General features: G+C 39.4%; 1 long non-coding RNA gene across 5 annotated transcripts in view; it reads left to right on the top strand.

Annotated features, from left to right (window-relative positions):
- The window catches only part of LOC146395138 (uncharacterized), a 547,588-nt gene that overhangs the window by 483,822 nt on the left and 48,807 nt on the right, over positions 1-14,959 (top strand). For 3 of the 5 annotated variants that reach the window (XR_014831886.1, XR_014831884.1, XR_014831885.1), the window contains exon 6: positions 10,633-10,704. This is a non-coding gene — a long non-coding RNA (uncharacterized LOC146395138). Of the gene's footprint in view, positions 1-10,632; positions 14,277-14,959 lie in introns of those variants that run through there. The other 2 variants (XR_014831887.1, XR_014831883.1) reach the window with 1 other exon arrangement.

Raw genomic sequence — 14,959 nt, forward strand, 5'->3', positions numbered from 1 at the left:
TTGTTGTTGATTTCCAGTCGTATAGTGTTGTGGTTGGAAAATCATATGCTTGATATGATTTCGATTTTCTTGAGTTACCTAGGTTTGATTTATAGCCCAGGATGTGATCAATCTTAGAGAATGTTCCATGTGCACTTGAGAAGAATGTGTATTCTTTTGCTTTTGGATGAACTTTCCTATAAATGTCTATTAAGTCCATCTTGTCTAATGCTTCATTCAGGGCCTGTGTTTCCTTATTGATTTTCTGTCTGGATGATCTGTCCATTGCTGTAAGTGGGGTGTTAAAGTCCCCCACTATTATTGTATTATCATCGATTTTTCCTTTTAAGGTTGTTAGCAGTTCCCTTATATATTGTGATGATCCTATGTTGGGTGCATAGATATTTAAAATTGTTATATATTCTTCTTGGATTGATCCTTTGATCATTATGTATTGACCTTCCTTGTCCCTTAAAATATTCTTCACTTTAAAGTCTATTTTTTCTGAGTATTGCTACTCCAGCTTTCTTTTGATCCCCGTTTGCATGGAATGTTTTCTTCTATCCTCTCACTTTCAATTTGTATGTGTCCCTAGAAGTTAGGTGGGTCTCTTGAAGACAGCATATATATGGATCTTGCTTTTGTATCCATTCAGCCCATCTATGTCTTTTGGTTGGGGCGTTTAGTCCATTAACATTTAAGGTAATTATTGATATGTATATTCTTATTGCCATTTTATTAATTGTTTTGGATTTGTTTTTGTTGCTTTTTTCTTCCCTTCTTCTCTTGTTCTGTCCTCTTGTGGTTTGATGACTATCTTTACTGTTGTATTTGCGTTGATTTTTCTTATTTGTTTGTGCATCAATTGTATATTTTTGGTTTGCAGTTCTTCTGAAGTTTTGATATGTCTCTCTCTCTCTCTCTCTCTCTCTCTCTCTCTATATATATATATATATATATATATATATATATGAGATTTTCTTTAAAGTTGTTGGTCTCTTAATTGCAAGTGCATCTCCAGTGTCCTGCATTTGTACCTACCTCTTCTCATGATTTCTGATTTTGGTGGCATATTTGTGCATGGATGATTTGTATCTTTATTGTATATATACCTTTACTGGTGAGCCTTGTCATTTGTGGTATTTTTGTTTCCTGTTGCAGCCTTTTCTTTTCTGCCTAGAGAAGTTCCTTTAGTATTTGTTGTAAGGCTTGTTTAGTGTTGCTGAATTCACTTAGCTTTTGCTTATCTGTGAAGCTTTTGATTTCTCCTTCAAATCTCAATGAGAGCCTTACTGGGTAAAGTAATCTTGGTTGGAGGTTTTTTCCTTTCATCATGTTAAGTATATCATGCCACTCCCTTCTGGCCTGCAGAGTTTCTGCTGAAAAATCTGCTGATAACTTATTGGGGTTCCCTTGTATGTTACTTGTTTCTTTTCCCTAGCTGCTTTCAAGATTTTCTCTTTGTCTTTAATTTTGGTCAGTTTGATTAATATGTGTCTAGGTGTATTCCTCCTTGGGTTTATTTTACATGGTACTCATTGTTCTTCCTGGATTTGAGTGAGTGGTTCCTTTCCCATGTTAGGGATGTTTTTGGCTATTATCTCTTGTAGCATTTTTTCTATCCCCTTCTCTCTCTCTTCTCCTTCTGGCACCCCTATAATATGGATGTTTGTGCATTTAATGTTGCCCCAGATTTCTCTGGGACTCTCTTCATTTGTTTTCAATCTTTTTTTCTCTTTTCTGTTCTGCATCCATAATTTCTACTAATCTGTCCTCCACCATGCTTATTCATTCTTCTGCCTCCTGTATTCTGCTGTTAGTTGCTTCTAGTGAATTTTTTATTTCAGTTATTGTATTTTGCATCTCTTCTAGTTTAAGTTGTATGTCTTGTATTTCTTTGCTCAGTGTTTCCTATAAGTTATCCATCTTTGCCTCCAGTTTATTTCCAATGTCTTGCATCATCTTCAGTATCAACAGTCTAAAGTCTTTTTCCTGGAGGCTGAGAATCTCCTCATCACTTAGCTGATTTTCTGGGGTTTTTTGTTTCTCCCTCATCTGAGTTATAGTTCTCTGTCTTTTCATTTGTATAGGTTTTTGGTGTGGTGACCTTTTTACAGATAATAGAGTTGTAGCCTCTCTTACTTCTTGTGGCTGAAGTTGGTATGGGGGCTTGCTGTAGGCTTCCTGATGGGAGGGATTGATGCCTGCCCACTGGTAGGTGGAGCTGATTCCTATCCCTCTGGTGAGTGGGGCTTTGTCTCTGGATGGGATTAGAGCTGGAGCTGTGTGCCTGGCCAGGGTGGGGGGGTGGGGGGTGGTCCTTTAGGCAGCCTGTTTACTGATGGGTGGGGCTGTGATCCCACCTAGATTGTTGGTTGCCCTGGGGCTTCTCAGTGCTGATGGATGGGGCCAGATTTTCCCCAATGGCCACCTCTAGAGAAAGGCACACTGCTGAATAGTCTGGAGAGCTTTTCTTCCAGTGTCCTTCCCCCACAACAAGCCGCATTCACCCCTGTTTTCCCAGGAGGTCCTCCAAGAACTGCAGTCAGGTTTGACCCAGATTCCTATGGAGACTTTGCTTTGCCCTGGGACCCAGTGCACATGAAAGCCTGTGTGAGCCTTTTAAGAATGGGGTCTCCATTTCCCCCAGTCCCATGGAGCTCCTACACACAAGCCCCACTGACCTTCAATGCCAGATGCTCTGGGGGCTCTTTCTCCCAGTGCCAAATCCCCACACGTAGGAGTTTGATGTGGGGCTCAGAACTCTCACTCCTGTAGGTGAGTCTCTGTGAACCAGTTACTTTCCAGTCTGTGGGGCTTCCCACCCAGAGGTATGGGGTTGCTTATATTGCAAAATTACCCCTCCTACCTCTTGATGTGGCCTCCTCTTTGTCTTCCAGAGTAAGATATCTTTTTGAAGGTTTCCAGTCCCTTTGGTTGGAGATTGCTCAGCATTTAGTTGTACATTTTGTTGGTTTTAGAAGAGAAGCTGAGCTCCAGTCCTTCTATCCAACCATCTTAATCCCATCTGGATGCTAGTCTCTTTTTGTATAGTTATTATAAAATATTGACTAAACTCACTGTGTAATACTTTCTTCAGTTTAGATATTACCAAGCCAGCTACTATGTTCCATAATTCTCAGTTGTGTAATCATTAAAAGAAAATATTACAGTGGTTTAAAACAATAGGTAAACAAAGGATCAAGGGATTTTATTAATTATCCTCCTAATTCAGGGACAAAAGAGCACACTAAGAATCATTGCATATTCCCCTCCCCCCCCTTTTTTTTTTGCACAAATAGCTGAATATTGAACTCCAAAAGGAGAACAGGTGAAAGATATGCTTGGGGCTCCCTTCTCTCCCCTGTGCAAAAGGTGTGGCTAGAAGAGAAGAACAGGGAAGAGCAGATGCTAAGTATTTAACTCTCAGAATACCTGGAACCTTGTTTCTGAAGCTTCTTCATCTTCAAATTATTTATTCCATATACAGTTCATTAAAATGTCACTTAAAGATGAAGAGAGGAGTTCCTGTCGTGGCCCAGTGGTAATGAATCTGAGTAGTACCCATGAGGATACAGGTATGATTCCTGGTCTTGCTCGGTGGGTTAAGGATCTGGCATTGCCATAAGCTTTGGTGTAGGTCGCAGATGCAGCTCGGATCCTGCATTGCTGTAGCTGTGGTGTAGGCTGGCAGCTGTAGCTCCGATTCCCCAAGCCTGGGAACTTTCACATGCTGTGTGTGAGGCCCTAAAAAGAAAGACAAAAAAAAAAAGATGAAGAGAAATAGCAAATAATAGTATCTTTCATCTAAAACCAGAAAACTTCAAGCCTTCTCAAAAGATGTTGAGAAAGGAATAAAGCATTAACTGGGAAAGCTTTGCTTACTTGTGTCTCAAGTTCTCATCATCAAAGTTAAATATCAAGGTATTTTTCCATGAAATTTAATAACCAGTTTATTCTTTTTTATAAAAATACAATTTATTTGCTGTTATATTGCTAGCAGAAGACTGGAAATAACTCAGCTGTCAAATAACAGAAAAATTGTTAAATTATGGTTTATCCATACAATGAAATTCTACAAAACTAATTAAAATTTATAGATGTTTCCTCTTATTCTGTGTGTGTGCATGTGTGTGTGTGGTAGGAGGTAGTGTCAAGGCAGATTTTGATTCTGAATTTAAAGAATGTCTAAGACATATACTATTTTATGAGAAACAAATGCTCTGTGGATGTTAAAATATAACAAGGAAACCAACCCCCACTATGGGCACTGAATTTTGGACCAACACTAAGCGCTTCATTAGCATGTTATCTCTTGGACCCTAGATGGGTCTTTGTTCCAAATTTGTCTTTAAAGCTACCTGGAGCAGCACGGTAGCTAGAGAAGTGATATTAGTTTTAGGAGACAGCCTTTAATCTAAGTGCACTTTCTGGAAAGAAAATGGATTTAGTGGGAATTCTGTTGCAACCCCTGGGCTCATTTCTTTTTGAAGTGTTTTGTAGTCCACAAGCACCATGGGCTCTGACTCTGAACCAGTTGCTTTGTATTTATTAGTCATTTACTTCTCATAATAATCTAAAGAAGGAGTGCAGTCATTGTCCTTGTTTCAAAGGTAGGATTAAGGGAAAGTAAGGTGACTTACTCAGGACCACACGCCCAGTAAGGAGCTGAACCAGAACTGAAATAAAAGCCATCTGACTCTAAAGACCTTGCTTTTGTTTACCATCCTTTCCTCTCTGAGGCTCAATTTCAGCCCAAAATGCTATAAACACTGGTCAAAGGTGGTTGTGGTTTAAAGAAAGCCAGACTCCTGTTGGCCCAGATCCTTGCCCCAGCACTATATGGCGATACAGCAAACTGGCATAGGAATCTGGCTCAGAAATGCCTCTAACACCAGGGAGGATTATCTGGCTTACGTTGAATGGTTTTATGTTGGGTTCCTTTCAAATGTGTCACTGAGGCATCATTAAATGATGCCACACAATCACATATTCTGGGCATCTAACAGCAGGAAACAGATCTACCTGCAAGCATTCCAAAAGACTTCATGATTTCTTCCCTGCCTTGTACCCACCAGCTAAATGATGAATTCACTCTTTTCCACAATGACTCATGTTCTTCTTGATTCTCTATGAAAACTCACACTTTGTGCCTGTTTAAATGTTGCCCATGCTCATGATTCAAAAGATATGCAAGCTTTCCCAGTTTTCCTAAGTGGAAGTAACAGTTCTTTCCAGATTTTCATTGTGATGGTTGCCATTCATTATCCTCCTCATCTAAGAGCTCTTTTATGCCTTCCTTATTTCTCTTCCCTAACCATAAAAGCATGTCGGCCAAACCAAATTTGGTCTTCTGTACTCCACAATGCCTTGTCCATAATAGGAATTCAACAAAATTTTTTTAAAAATAAATAAATGATAAATGAACAAAGTATGTTGAAGAGCCAGGATGCAGGGGAATCTTGACAAATCTTAAGGGAGAGGTTGATGGAAGCAGACATTCACGCAGCAGTTGAATAATTTGGCGTTGCGTCCATCCAGCAGGACAGTTACTCAGAGGACATGATGCTTATTTTCATGCAGCATTACCAGATGCCTATGAAACTCCTCTAGCAGACTTTTGTGGGGATCTTGCTGTCATATTCCATCCCGGTGGAGGTATATGGAGACCAAAAAATCAAATCAAATCAGCATGGAGTATTTAGGATGAAATAGCTGTCTTGGCATGTGGACATATTTGAGGGGTCGCACAAGAAAACTAATAGAGAGACAAGATTCCTCCACCTAATTTCACTTTCTATTCCAATAAACACTTGCCAGACTTTCTTTCCTATCAAAAAAGTGCTAAGTCCTACTTTATAGAATGCATGGTGGAATAATCTATTTAAATCTGACTCCAGAGGTACCAGATATCACTAAGCCTTCCTTGGATTCCTTGGTAGTTGTGGGAGATGCAGATTGGGCCATGGTTTAGGACCTCAGACTCTCAAGGTTCAGCCATTGCTCTCAGTATCAATCTCAGTCTTTTTCGTCCTGACACTTGAACCACCAATAGCAGCTCCTTTGGCATTGGCATCATGTAAAGTTATCAATAAAGCAGAGGTGAATGTGTGCATTGATAAAAGAGAGTGTCTCTTCTCATTCTCATCTGAGCATAAGCTTCCTGATATTAAGGTCAATTATTTTTTATGTCTTTTTAGGGCCACACCACTGCAGATGGACCTTCCCAGTCTAGGGGTCAAGTTGGAGCCACAACTGCCAGCCTACACCACAGCTCATGGCAATGCCAGATCCTTAACCCACTGAGTGAGGTCAGGGATTGAACCTGTGTCCTCATGGATGCTAGTCAGATTTGTTTCCACTGACCCAAGACAGGAACTCCAAGGTCAAATTATTTTTTATCTAAGACTGGTTCATGGCTTTCAAACCAGAACAAGGGACTTAAGAGTGACGTGTGTGAATGTCATCAAAGTATTGGCAAAGTTGATGGCAAGGTTCCCCACTGCACATAGAGAACACTTCTCTAGCAAGTTCCCTGGATTCTCTTCCGCTTACAGGGGGCTCAACTCACACTGACAGGTTTACTTCTGCTTTTCTAGGCTGACTGTTCCCATCCTGCTGACACATTCTTTCCATAAATGGTGTTGATCTGGTTTCTGTATCCCAGTTCCCACGTCCTGGGTGATAGCCTATATGGGGAGATCTCCTCCTGCCCTGCTTTAAATAATTTAGCCTCTGGGAGCATAAACATGGAATTCACATGCTGGAGCCCAGTTACCCTCCCCGCTTTTGCTTCTTCAAGTAAGAGTGTCCCACTCAGCCAGGCAAAGTCTATTTTTATGACTCTTAATTTTTCACTCTGAATTTCAACTCCTTTATTTTACACATTTCTCCAGAGCTAAAATAAATTATGATTCTTTGTTTGTTAAGAGTCTTCCTTCTTCTCCTTCAGAGAGCTCTCAGAATCTCTTTTCTTGAGCTTTCCTAATTAAATACAAGATAACAATTTCCCTTCATTGTCCTAGCAACCAATTCCCATGTTGCAAAAAAATCCCTCAAAGCTGAAATATACTTGTAAAACATCTTGATTCTAATTTATCCTCTTGCAGGGATGTCCATAGTTCCATATTGACCAGATAAGAGGTAATAAAAGATACCAAATATGCAAGATTTTGCATAAATTTTTTTTAATTTATTTTTTGTCTTTTTAGGGCTGCACCCACGGCATATGGAGGTTCCCATGCTAGGGGTTGAATTGGAGCTGCAGGTGCTGGCCTATGCCACAGCCACACAGAATCTGACCTGCATCTGTGACCTACACCACAGCTCACGGTAATGCCAGATCCTTGACCCATTGAGCGAGGCCAGGGATCAAACCTGTGTCCTCACGGATGCTGGTCAGATTTGTTTCCCCTGAGCCATGATGGGAACTCCATAAAATTCTTTTTTTTTTTTTTTTAATTTCCCCAATACATTATTTTTTTTCTTCTGTACAAAATTCTTACTAATGTTTGACTGGTCACTCTGTGTTGATTCACAAACTCCCTTATTCTTTGCCTTTACTTGGGAAGGCTAGAAAGCTAAAAAGTACACTATGCAGACTTCTTTAATGCTAGGATTCTACAATGATGCACTTGTGAGAAATGTGGAAGGCAGAAGTGTGCTGAGTCCATCTTCCTGAAAGTTTTGGATGGTGCTGCTGGAAGAGGGTGAATTTCCAAGCAAGTTCATGGAAATATGAAGTTCCTCCAGCACCAGACATTGTCCATTATATGGACTTTTGGACATGAAGACTAAATGGTGGTAAAGGAGTCAGTTTTAGCTTCTTATTTGCAGCAAAGCTCCCATGTTGCGGTCTCAGTTCTATTTTCTGTTCTGTGTTGTTTTGTGTGTAATTCCAAGAGATTAAACCTAGACTTGTTCCTTGGACCTTCTAAAGATCTTGCAAATATCTAACCTACTGTATTGGATGCCTTTCTGCTTAAAACACCTGGAGTTCTTTCTGGTTCCTGAACCAAGCCCTGACTGATACACTGCCCCCATTACATGGAAAATGTGAATTCCAGGGACTTCCAGACCCATCCTTCCTAGGAGGCCTCCACCAGTCTCAGCACTCAGCACTCCTGCCAGACAGTGTGTTCTCATCACGCCATCCAGAATCTATCATGCATGTCCATATTTCTGTGCTCTGGACCTGCCATTTACTCTTAATCATGTCCCACCCCCTTCTTCTTGGCTCCTCCCTGACTCCCTTTCTTGCACTGCATGCTTAAGAATCTTCTTCCATTTCTTTACTTCATTAGAACTAAGTCAACTACTTCTGCATCCGGTATGTAGATCTGTGGCTGAACTTGTCACCCCACATGGCAGGACGTCTTCAGATTTCTACTCCTCTTCTAGACTATTAGTTCTCTGAGCTCAGGTACCTTGAACCCCCTTTTTCTCAAAAGTCTAAAAAATTAATAATAATAACTTAATAAAAATTTGAATGCATAAATGGAAATTATTCATGGCTTCTCAATGGCTTTATATTATTTCTGTCTCCCCTATGCTTGGGACACTTTGCAGCTGCCTATAAATAATAGTGGCCTTTTGGATGACAATGTTGTCCAGCCATGAATAAAGTAAAGCATTAAAATTTTCCACCCTCATGAACAGCATTTACACATGTTTTATGGCTGTTTTCATGCTGATTTACCCCACTCAAAGCATTTGCATTTGAATAGGATCTGATTTATAGCATAAATGCTCAGAGGAGAGAATTGGATCTGTTTAGCTTGTTTGATATAGATACTGCGGCTGAATCTTCAAAATATGCTGGAGGATAATCATTTAAAGACTCATGCTAAGTGGAACATTCCTTCAGAGGCTTTTCCATTCTGTGCTTGTACAGAGAATATCCCTATTTGTTGCTTCACGTGTATAAAGAACAGGTAGTAGAAAGTGTCTTCTACTCTAAGGGGACAAATTACAGCAGGTGGCTATTTTATGACTTCTGAACACTGGTCTTTTCTTTTATGGGGATTTATATTTCAATGTGGCTTGAGAATTATTATAAGATTTCTGTTAATGCTGAAATGTGCAGCTAACTTTGTAAAATTTTACTTTCTACTAAATTTCTCATTCTATCTGATCATTAAAAGATAAATGTATTTATGGGATGGCCAAAGCAAGGATTGTATAAAAGTTTGTCTTTGTTTAATAGAATTTGAGAGAATTGAATTTTCCTGACAGTATGTACTTTTAACCTTTTTTTTTTTAAATAACACTTTTTTGACTCTTTTCACCAGAAGACAGGTTATTCTAAAGAAACATTAAGTGATTTCTTAAACCGAAAATTACTACCACCATTTCATGATTTTATGTTTTCTTTATATCACACACAAAGTCAAAAGTCAGTAATGAGTGCAAAATATTTATTAGGAATGAAGGTATGAAATAGGGTTATAATGGAATATTGACAGATTTTATATTGTTTTGATAACCATTGCTAAACTCCCTAAAGAAATATATACTCCCTTCAGGAGAAAACACACTGAAGGTGTTTTTGTAAATGGGTTATTTTCACATGAAGCTCATTCCAAGCTACTTTTACCAACCAGAAATCTTTGTATCTTTGAGAATAAAATGGAAATTTGTCCAGTTATTGGACAATGAAGACACTGTCACCATCAACACACATAGAGAATTTGGGTACATTTATTTTACCTACACATCTGTTAACTGTAGGCCCTATTTTTAGAGACAAGTTGTATTCTCTGATTTTAATATTAAGGTGAATTGAAAATACTCTCTTAAAATATATTTCTTTACATGTAAACATGTAAATGCTTTGTCATTGTTATGGCCACTCAAGGAATATGATGGCCTCCCTGCCACCAGAAAATTTGGACAGGACGTCAAAACCAATGGCTCCATACACATACTAAAAGGGTGTGAACAACTCATTTCTGACATAATATTTTAAACAGAGGAGGGAAAACCTCCCAAGTCGACCCCAAAATGGAAGAGAGCAAGAAAGAAGCCTGGCCTTGGGTTTCTATGGTGGTTAGAAAGTGAGGGGATGAGTTTTTTCAAGTGGCATGAACTTCTTGGTGCCAAGAGAAAGAGCACCCAGACTTTTGTGTCAGCTTGTCCACATGTAGGACACAAGGAGAGAAGAGAGCTATTAGGCTTCAAAGCAGTCAGCAGTCAGATATCAACAATCGATATACAATATAATCAACAATCAATCAACAATATAATTATGCGAGGGTGAGTTCCCGTTGTGGCAGAGTGGAAATGAATCCAAGTAGCATCCATGAGATGTGGGTTCAGTCCCTGGCCTCGCTCAGTGGGTTAAGGATCCAGCAGTGCTGTGAGCTGTGGTGTAGGTCACAGACACAGTTCAGATCCTACATTGCTGTGGCTGTGGCATAGCCTGTAGCTCTGATTCTATCCCTAGCCTGAGAACTTCTGGGCGTGGCCCTAAAAAGCAAAAAAATAATAATGATAATAAGAATAATTTTGCTTGGAATGTTCTCCATTACGGAATATTGAGCTCCCTTAGGAGGTTAAGAATGCTTTGTACCATGCAACCTGACAAGCACAGCAGAAGGAACAAGAGCCTTGTTCACATTCTAATGTTATTACTTGTTTGTTTTCTTTTCACAGGGCTCTAGCGAGCAATGGGTGAGAATAAATGGATGCAAAACATCCGGTGCACCAGGCAAATGGTCAATAACAGTAAGTCTTAGCGTATTTTGCTTGAGATTTTCTTAAACTCTGGCATTTATGGCAAATTTGGTTGCTGTAGCTATAGATGAAATAAAAATCAAGTTTAAACTTTGCCAAAGATAGAGTGGCTCACTAGTTAAAATGGCAAGGACAGATTTTAATTAGTAATAACTACTGCAATGGAGGAAAGAGTCCAGCATGAACTGAACTCAACGGAGGTGAATGGGAGTTTTAAAGACAAAAGGTGTGTTTAGGAAGGAGGCAATCAAGGGCTTGGTGAAGAGAGTCTGGTAAGTGAAAAATTACTAAGAACAGAAGTGGGGCTTGGTCTGTGTAAAACCTGTCTGGGTTTGCTAACTGGTACTCGTCAAAAAAAATCGGGAAGTTAAGCTCCTACTTTCCCACAGAGACTGGGAGACTGGGGTGATTCAGGTGTTGGCTGGAACCATGAATTTCGTTGGCAGCCTCAGGCAAGCACTTTAGGGGTGGCTTAGTCTTCCTGGGGCTACAGCCTTGAGCTGTTAGAAACTATGTTAGTGTTTTTTCAAGTCTCTCTCCCTCTTTTTTTTTTTTTCCTTTCTAAGACTGTACTTGTGGCATATGGAAATTCCCAGGCTAGGGGTAAATTGGAGCTACAGCTGCAGGCCTATACCACAGCCACAGTAATGCCAGATCTGAGCTGCCTTTGTGACCTATACCCCAGCTCATGGCAACGCAGGATCCTTAACCTCCTGAGAGAAGCCAGGGATTGAACCCACATCCTCATGTATGCTAGTGGAGTTCCTTACTGCTGAACCACATTGGGGATTTCCGTTCAAGTCTTTGTAAGTCAAGCATGAGGACTCAGCAAGAAGAATGTTTAGAGGATCCTGGCTAGAGTTTGGTCAAGCAGAGAATCTTTGTCAAGTTAAAAAGGGATATTAGAGAAATGGGCTTTGGAAGTTTATTCTAAATTTTAAAACTGCTAATATTGTTTACTAATACAAATTTTAAAATCCTTTGACTTGTTTAAACATAAAAATCTTAGCATATGGAGTCATTCACATATCAACATACAGTTGAAAAAGTATATGAGATTTATGATTTTGGGGGGGAAGGGTTTACAAGGCAATTTAAAAAACGTTATTTTGAAATAATTGTAAATTCATAAGTTGCAAAATATGTACAGGAGCTGCCAAGTATGCTTCACTTAGTCTCCCCCAATGGTAACATCTGACATAATTATAGCACAATATTGAAATCAGGAAATTGACAGTGTACAATCCAAAGAGCTTACTCTGATTTTATGGGTTTTATTCTTACATAGGAAAGTTAGTGTTTTAATTCTACAGTGATACACTGCATCTGAAATGCAGGGGAAAAAAAAGCCATTGGTTATGCCAAGCTTTGGCATGGACCCATAACTTGAGTTGTATGCTTTTCAGTACCTTTAACTCTGTAATTGCCATACACAAGGCTCAATATTTTCTCTCATTCTTTTGTTTTGTTTTGCTTTAATTTTTGACATAATGTCAGACTCTGGTAAGAGTTACAAGAATTGCACAAAAATTCCATATTCCATTTAGCCAGATTTCTCAAGTATGCATATTTTATCACATTTGCTTTACCCATCCCCCCCCACATACATACATACATATGCAAATGCACATTTTTACATGTTTTCTTCTAAATACTTCAGTGTTTATTTGGAAGCAAAGACATCCTTTTTTCCAACCCCAGTACTTTTTCAAAACCAGGAGATTAACATTGACACAATATTATTACATATAGAACGTATTCAGATTTTGCCAATTGTCCCTATACAGTAAAGGAAGTCACTGGTCATGTTCTTTAGTCTCCTCTAATTTGGACCACTTCCTCAATAGCCTTTGTTTTCCATGACATTGACATTTTTAAAGAGCCCATGCCAGTTATTTTGTGGAATATCTGTTAATTTAGATTGGTCCTTTTTTTTTTTTTCCCCCTTGTGATTAGAGTCAGGCTATGCACTTTTAGCCAAAAATACCACATAGGTGACTATGTTCTTCTCAATGCCTTGTATTTGGAGGTGAAAAAAGTTTATTTGTGCCATTATTAGTTATATTAACTTTGATCACTTGGTTAAGGTTGTTTAGACAGCTTTGTCTAGTGTGTGGTTATTAATTTGTATTTATTAAGACTGTGAGAACACAATCTTGTTTCCCTCCTTTTCCTCCAACCCTTTAAGGTTCAACTAAAATATTGCTTCTCTACCTAACGTATTCTCCACTGTATACCTCTATTACCAAGAACTTAACTTCATGACGGTATTATATTGAAGAGTAACTTTGTTTTTCTATAATACCTACTAGATTAGAAAACTTTGCCACCAGAGACTTTATCATATTCATCATTGTATAGTCTAGAAAAATAACATGTTCTCAGTAACTATTAATAAAATAATTTAGTAAATAAATGAATGAATTCCAAGAGTTAGAATTGAGGTGTTATCTTCTCCATTTTATAAAGAAGAATATTGAAAATCGACAGATGATGAATTTGACAGCAAGCTCTTAACAAAGCTGTTGATTAGGTAACAATGGATGTTACTGAGCTCATTTTCTATGAGTTCAAGAGGCTACTTTAATTTACTATAACCCAGGAACAGAGAAGGCAAAAGACAAGCCTGGATGGATTAGAATCTGTTTCCTGACTGCTGACAGCACACAGGCTATCAGTTAGTGCTAGGAAACAGCCCACCCACAGCTAGTGAGAGACAACAGCAATCAGAATTCTCTCGAACTCTTTAGTGGGTTATCGGGAAATCAGCTGACCTAGACTGAACCCAGCCGGGCTGGCTGCACTCTTCAGGCTGGATCTAGTTATGCTCCATTCTTCTCTCATTCCCCTCGGAGCAGCAGACTCTTTGAATCCAGGGGAACTTTAGACAGAGGCCATAGCATGCAATGCCTCCCTGGGTTAGTGTAGAAGCAGTGCCTGTAACTAATTTCCACCTGCTGTTGGCTGAAGCCGAGCACATCGCTGTGCCCAGCATCCCATCTGAATGGATGCAAAAGGAGCAAAGAATTCGAAGAGTAATAGGAACAATAAGGCAACCCTTGCAGAAATACAAACATAGGGATGTATATACACCAACTTCAAGTTGAGGTGGGACACAACGAGGTTGCAAATCATGTGGGAAATCCTGTGGGTGTGCATGGGTGCAGCACAGGTGTCTGCCTGGCACTTGCTGGCTTCCCTCCGTATCCCCTGTGCCCTTCAGAGTCCATACTCTCAGAAATCCCATCTTTCCAGTGACATACATGTGTGCTATCTAAGGCATTTAGACATTTTGAGGGAGTTTCTGTAGTGGCTCAGTGGTAGCGAATCTGACTAGTATCCGTAAGGACTGGGTTTGATCCCTGGCCTCGTTCAATGGATTAAGATCCTGCCCTGCCCCCCCACTTGCTGTGCGCTGTGGTGTAGGTTGCAGGTGAGGCTGGGATCTGGCGTTGCTGCGGTTGTGGTGTAGGCTGGCAGCTACATCTGATTGGACCCATAGCCTGGGAACTTCCATAGGCCATGAGTACGGCCCTAAAAAGACCAAAAAAAAAAAAAAAAAATTCTATTTACTACATGTCCAACTTAATTCACACAGTGGTTGGAGAATAAAAAGGCACACAAGAGAAAAATACTGAGAAGTTGCAAGTAACTAATAATGTCTTATTGTTATTGCTACTTTTTTGCTCTTCCATCCAGATGCCAGTTGCTTCCCACAGGGCATGAAGATGCTCATATCCTGAATAGGAGAACTTGCTCCCCAAGTAAAGACATCCAGGTTTATGCTAGCTTGTATTGGACAGAAATGAATGAATTCTTCAATTTCTAAAATTCCAAGGAAAAACACAAGAAAATGTTGTGGAAGTCAGGTTATTTTCCAGCAATTAACAGAGAGAGAGAAAGATGAAGAAAATTCCAAAAGCAAAGCATCCTTCCCTAGAGTTCCAGTTTTCAATAACTATTTGAACTGAATTTTTAACATGTTTGCCTAGTGCTACTTGAAAAACAACTTCTATCTCCAAACACAATTCAATTAAATAAAAAGCACAATAAATCTGGGTAAAATTCACTGAGGTCTCATCTGCTTCATGAAGAGCAGATTTAAAAAAAAGCATCTTTCCCTCAGATATGCTGACACTTCTGTCACTATTCAAGCCATAACTGTAAAAGTCAGGCTCTGCTATTATGGTTCTGTGGGTCTTGTTGGCAACAGAAAACAAATGTTTAAGTCTTTAATATGGGAATG

Source organism: Sus scrofa, chromosome 17 (genome assembly GCF_054392235.1).
Source record: "Sus scrofa isolate SSC_HxYL_T2T_F1_AM1 chromosome 17, Sscrofa_HxYL_maternal_Yorkshire_Landrace_v2.0, whole genome shotgun sequence".
NCBI lineage: Eukaryota > Metazoa > Chordata > Mammalia > Artiodactyla > Suidae > Sus > Sus scrofa.